Source organism: Muscardinus avellanarius (genome assembly GCF_963383645.1).
Source record: "Muscardinus avellanarius genome assembly, chromosome: 6".
NCBI classification, from domain to species: domain Eukaryota; kingdom Metazoa; phylum Chordata; class Mammalia; order Rodentia; family Gliridae; genus Muscardinus; species Muscardinus avellanarius.
Window position 1 is genome coordinate 23,465,104 of NC_137791.1, and position 7,126 is coordinate 23,472,229.

Here is a 7,126-nt window from a genome sequence, read left to right on the forward strand (position 1 = left end):
TGAGTTGCAAAGGGCCTCACTAAGTAACCGAGGCTGTCCTCGAACCATGATCCTCCTGTTTCAGTCTCCCGAATGCTGGGATTACAGGCATGCCCCACCAGGCCTGGCTAAAAAGAGTTTTTATTATTCCTTTTAATTCCTGATGCACTTTTCTTTCTTTTCTTTTCTTTTCTTTTCTTTTCTCTTCTTTTCTTTTCTTTTCTTTTCTTTTCTTTTCTTTTCTCTTCTTTTCTTTTCTTTTCTTTTTTTCAGTACCGGGGACAGAATCCAGGGGCAATATACCTCCGGGCTACACACCCAGCCCTATTTTTTAGTCTCTATTATTTTTTGAAACAGAGTCTCACTGAGTTGTGAAGGGCCTGGCTAAGTAGCTGAGGCTGTCTTCATACCGCGATCCTCTGGTCTCCGCCCCTGATGCATTTTTCTGACTTACCATGCTGACTAGAACCTCTAGGACAAGGTTAAATCGAAGTGGTGATAATGTATAGTCTTGCTTTGCTCTGAATCTAAAGGGAAAAGTATGTTTTTGTCTATTTGCCCGTGAAGTTGCCAGTTCCTTCACTCCTTGTTCCTTTGTGTAGATACATGTATATGTACATGTTTCCAGAATAATCATTTTCTTTCTGTTGAAAGCACTTCCTTTAACATTGCTCATAATGCAGGTCAGCTGCTGCTGCTGAATATTGCAGCATTTGTATGTTAAATAGTCTTTATTTCACCTTTGCTATTAAATGATTTTGGGGCTGGTTATAGAATTATCGGCTAACTGTTCTCTCCCTTTACCCATTCTTTCAAAATGACTGTGTCATAATTTTGGTTACTCAATATTTGATATTTATGTTGTTATGACCACGTTAATATTACTTAAAACTAAGCCAAGTAGTATATTGTAATTAGATATCTTTTAAAATGTTTACGTTTTTACTGAATTGTTTTCCACTGGCTTAGTTTTATATGTCTCTAATTTATTCCTAAGGTTTTATATATAAATTGCCCCCGGGTGCAAACATCTTTGTCGATTTCATCCTTGTTTTCGATACATGCTCTGGAACCCCGTGTTTCCCGTTGTCTGGTCTGGAATGATTGCCCCTTGGTCCTGATGCATAGCTGCCTCCCTGAGAATTCACCTTATCATCATCACCCTCATCGTCTCCATCATCATTCTGCGGAGCCCTCGGGACTCCTCACATGTGCTGGCTTTTCCATTTTTCTTGTTCCTATTCTATGTCTTATTCTTGGTTTATTATCTCGTTATGGTAAAGCACATTTTCTAGTGCCTTTTTAAGGAAGGGCACGTGGGCTACATATATTACCTTATTATCTATCTGCTTTTCTATCTGTTAATGTCTTAGACATTAATTGGTGATGTGGGTAGGTTTCAAAGGTTGAGCTGGGCATGGAGGTGCACACCTTTAATCTCAGTACTGAGGAGGCTGAGACAGGAGGTTCGCTGAGGCTGGTGGGAAACCAGCCTCAGCTACTTAGTGAGGCCCTCTGCAAGTTAATGAGACAAAATAAAGAATAAAAAAGTAGGGCTGGGGTTTAGCTTGGAGGTAGAATGCACATGGGTTTCATCCCCAGTACTGAAAAAAGAAAATCCTAGGTTGGAAATAATTATTTCTCCCAGACATTTTTCTTTTTCTCCTAGACTATTTTTCTTTTTGGTACTGGAGATGAAACTGAAGGAGCATTCTACCTCTGAGGTACACTCCCAGCCCTTTTAATTTTATTTTGAAACAGGATCTAAGTTGCAAAGGTCTTGCTAAGTTGCTGGCCTCAAACCTGCGATCCTCCTGTCTCAGCCTTCCAAGTACTGGGATTACATGCATGTGACACCATGCCTGGTTTCTCCTAGACTTTTAAAATCTTTTTTCTTTCAACTATTCTGTGTTACTATTGAGAAATGCGATGTCATTTTGTTTCCCAGTCCTTTTATGTCATTCACGGGTCTTTCCTCTTTGACTGCTTTTAGGATCTTCTCTTTATTCCTAGTGTTCTGGAACTTCATAACAGTGTTTCCATATGTGGGGCTTTTTAATGTGGTGATCTGGGCATTCCAATGACTAATTCAATCTGAAAATTTGTCTTTCAGTCTGAAAAAAATTTTTAGTCATTTTTGTTATTTTCCTGGTAATCCTTCCCTATCTTTCAGGAGTTCCAACTCTTTAGATGTTGAACCTCCTAGGCTGGCCTTTTTTCTCAGTAACTTTTTAAATATGGACTTATGCTGTTTTATGCATTCTGTGATTTTTACATAGTTTCAAGAAGTAGTACATAAAACTAAGTACATATGTCCATTCCTCTGTATTTAACTAGAGTCCTCTGATCTATTTTTCAGATATCTTTTTTTTTTTTTTTTTTGCAGGTAAGGGAGTTATTGTAGAAACCCATATGGTTTCTCTGAGATGAGCACCAGATTTTCTTTTCTTGGTCTATCAAACTTCTCTTTAGGATATTTACACAAAGTAGAAATGAAGGCAAGTAAATAAATGAAGGCAAAACGGGATGAGGTCCAAGTGCCCTGGGCACCTCTCACCCTCTGTGGTAAGGCTGACTCATTTCAGAACTGAGGGGGCAGCAGTGCCCATCTTGTATAGCTCAGGGTTGTTGTGAATAATAAACAAGAGTATATAAATACACTTAGGGAAAGATACAGAGTGGCATAGGAACCTCCTAATGAGTGTTCAATTAGGAATTTCTGTGGCTGGTTTTGACCAAGAAAATATAAAAAAAAAAAATTCGGGTAAGACAGTAGCAAGATCAGTAAGGAAGGGAAACAGAGAAAGCTCTGGGCAAAGGACAGAAGCTATTCAGACTGAAAGGAAGGGTTCACACCCTGACTTCAGAATGCACTGGGCCATCTATAACTGTCTTTGTCCACAAAGTGCAGAAAATATTACCTATTTTGCAGAGGTGGTATAAGAAATAGATTTACAGAGATAAAAATAAATAGAATAAATAAATAGTCCTCATAATAAATAAATAGAATAAACAAATAGTCTCTAAAATAAATAAAATAGTCTCTAGCCAGGCATGGTGGCACAGCCTTTAATACCAGAACTTGGGAGGCTGAGACAGGAGGATCCAGGTTCCTGGCTAGCCTCAGTTACTTAGTGAGACCCTCCTCAACTTAGTGAGGCCCTGTTTCAAAAATAAAAGAAGAGCTGAGTGTGATGGTGCATGCTTATAATCCCAGCACTGGGAAGGCTGAGACGAGAGGATCACAGTTTGGGGACAGCCTCAGCTACTTAGTGAGGCCCTCTGCAACTTAGAAACCCTGTTTCAAAATAAAGAATAAAAAATAGTTCTGGGGGGTGTAGCTTGGAGATAGAATGCCCCTCGGTTCTATTCCCAGTACTGCAAAAATAAATAAATATATAAAAATAAATCAGGCTCAGAGGTAGAATGCCCCTGGGTTCAATCCCCAGCACCACAAAGAATAAAATAAAAAAATAAATGTAAGCCTCTGGCACATAGCTGGCATTCAGTAAGTGATAGAGAGGACCAGTGGTTAGGTTTTCTGACTAGAGCCAGGTTGTCTGGGTTTATCTCACCCTACTACTTATGAGTTGTGATTTGAGGGCAAGCCATTCAACCTTTGTGGGCCTGTTTCCTCATCTGTAAGACAAGATAATAACAGTCACCACCTTATAGGACCACTGTAAATATTAAATATGTTTATCAATGGAAAATGTCTAGAATAGAGCCCTGGCACATAATCAGGGCTGAATACATATTAGCTTTTTTACTGTTATTAGCTACTAAACAACAAGGCAACCATTTCAACCATGCATTGAGTCAACATTTGGAGTGCAAATAAAATTTAATTTTCGTGTTGTCTTAGACTGTTTGGGCTGCTGAAACAAAATATCTTAGACTGGGTTAATCGTAAACAGCAGGGATTTATTGTTCACAGTTCTGAAGGCTGAAGGTCCAAGATCAAGGTGCCGGCAGATTTTGTGTCTGATGAGGGCCTACTTTTCATATATGTCATCTTCGACATGCCCTCAAATGGCAGGTGGGGCAAACAAGCCCCCTTAGGCCTCTTTTGTAAGGGAGCTGCTCATGAGGCCCGGACAATTAAGACCTAATCATTCCAAAGTTCCCACCTATCTATCACTAATGCTATCACTTTGTGGGTTAAGTTTTAACATATGAATGGGGGGCACAGACATTGAGACCATAGCATGTGTTAAAATAAATTTAACATAATAAGTAGAAATCTCTTATACTGACACTAGGTATTTCATTATCTAAAAGGCCCCCTCCTGTCTGGTGTTCCTGATCCTACAGGCCCTTAAGCCAGAGTCCTGATTCTGATCCTGAAAAGTGAAAGCCCTAAATTGAGAAATAAGGGCAGAAGGATGAGTTATCTCCTAGGCAACCTTCCAGACTCAATGGCATCCTCCAGGTAGCTTCAGACACCATGGCCTTTCCACTTGATGCCAACACTGACAATGTACTTACTGACCTTTGCTGTTTTGACTTCAAATAGCCCAATACCAGCTGCCTACCCCAACCAGTGACTAGACTGATTACACACACTGTCTCTTCCCAGGGGCTGCTAGCTTCATGCCCTAGCTTGGTTCCAAACTGCAGGGATGGCAACACTGCCCACGCACAACAAATATTTGTTGAATGAATAATCAGTGGAGGAGGGGGAAATAGGGGGAATGTGTCTGTGTTTGTGTCATACTGTGTGTAAGATACAGAAAAATATCTACCGTAGAGTTTCAAAGCTCTCTTCTCCTCCTCTAGGCTCATAGTACTTGCACTGTAGTGGCTTAATGCTTGTGACCCAGAATTTTTAAAAACCACCAACCTCTCAAAGATGAGGGACCTATTTTTGTCATCCTTACTATTGGAGGAATAGATGAATGGATGAATTTATCCATTCAACAAATATTTTCTGAGCTACAGGGGCATTGATCTGGAGGTGTGGCAGTGCTCAGACAGGTCTGTGATCTCATGGGGCTTACATTTTAGAGGAGGAGACAACTCCGAATTGAGTAAGTGAACGAGGTAATTTCAGAGAGTGAGTACAGTAACACCTCATAAATTCTATCAATGCAAATGTCTTTGGCATTTTCTTAGGAGGAAAATATAATGTATCATTTAGCCCTGAGTTCCTTCTCTGCGAAACAGACCTCTACGAAGGGAAGAAGGTTGGACTGCAGGGATATATCCAAATTACTAAGCTGAAATGAGCCAGCCCTTCCAAACGAGGCAAACAGCAGCATTGCTCAAATGTTTTAGCTTGGCCTGCAATTTGCTAATCAGAGGCTGGCAGTGACGTGCCATAAAACTACACAGGCTTTTCGACTGATAGGTTTACAGAGGGCTCACAGCAAATCTGTGCCCTGTATTTGGAAGTTTAAAGGTGCAACTCTCAGGCAACTTGAATAAAACAAAACAAACAAACAAACAAACAAAAAGCCAAAACTCCACACTTCTTCCATCTTTTCTCCAAAAAATTGAAGGAAAACACCTCTGTCCGAAATAATCAATTATAGGCCTATAACCCTCAGCACATAAAAAATCGAAAACTATTGACAACTCAGCCCTTACTATTGGTACTCACAGTGATCTTAACATGTAAGCGCATGTAAAAAAAAATCTTTCTTAAAAACATGATAAATGTATTTTGGAGACACTGTTCTGCACCCCTAAATGATAAAAGGAAAACAAACTTAATTAACCTAGAACAAATTTCACCCTTTGATACACGTAGATAACTCCCTCTAAGATAATTATACAGAAATGAAGGCAATGTGTGGGTCTCAGAAGAACGTGTTTTTCCCCAAGGCAGCAGTTAATCTTTAGCACATACATGCGTGTTCTGTGTCCATGTGGAGTGTTTGCGTATATATGTGGTGTTTCTGTTTCTCCACCGCCTAGGAAGAGAGAGGCTGTTAAGAACCGACTGGTGGAAACTGAGTAGGTGAGGAGTTAGGCCTGAGATGGCAAGCACTCGTTCACGCTTCTTGTTGCATAATCTCCACTTGTGCCTTTCAGGAAAACTTATGTTTCAGGGGTTCCTGTGGTGTGGGAGTGGTCGAGGCTCTGATCCTCCATGATTACTTAGTAGTCTGCAGGTGGTTAGGAAATGCAACAATAGCAAATGGGGCTAAAAGCAGAAATGTTATCAGCCACTAGCAATGCTTGCTCTTCTCTGATCCTTGTCTTTAGGCCCCGGAGCCAAGCAGGCAGAAGAAAGATTAAAAAGAGCCACTTTACTTTTCTTCCATAGACAGAGTCTTTTTTTTAAAAGCAAACTTTAGAGTCCTGGAAGGCACTTACATCTATGGGGAGGGAGGGCCCTTCGGGTTTACATTAAGTCAAATTCCATAGAATGATCAAGATGAATTGCATATTTATTTTAGGCATCCACGAAAATAGTGGCACTAAATTATTCCAAGGCAATTACTCTTCAGAAAATAGCCATTATACAATTTCTACTCTTGCCCCTAATGTTTCATTAGATTTATATTCATAATGTTATCAGAACATATTAATCCAAACAAGATAATGCCCATGAATTTCAGTTATTATTTACTGTCCATATATCCTTACACATGCATTTATAAGCTGATGGAAGCACAGACATGAAGAGACAGGCATACACACACATGATGCCCCATCACACACGGGGCAGTCATTTTTGACGGGTTAATTTCTAGCAGGGCCAATGGATGGGTTTCACAGCTTAGCTATTCATCGTCAGACAGGGTGTCTGTGTTTCCCCCATGCGCTTCCAGTTTGCAGAGTAGTGCCAGACTGGCATCTTGTCTTGTGATTTGATAACAGATTCCATTAATGGTGCATCCAGTGGTACTGACATTCAGCCCCTCTCAGCTGGGGGGCATCTGGCATTGAGTGCTAGCCTGAAGAACTGTAAAGCTCGTAGTGCCAGTGCCAGGTCGGACAGAGAGGCCGACTGTGAATTCATACCCTCCATATGCACAAGGGACTCCAAAAGGGAAGCTTTGAAATGAAAAGAGACTAGGAAGGAGAATGGGTGAGGACTTTCTTGAAATCTGCCATCTCTACTTTGTGAACTCCGGGGTGAAACAAAATCATCATTGTTTCCTTAGTCTGGGACGATGCCTAGTTGAGTGCTTTATTT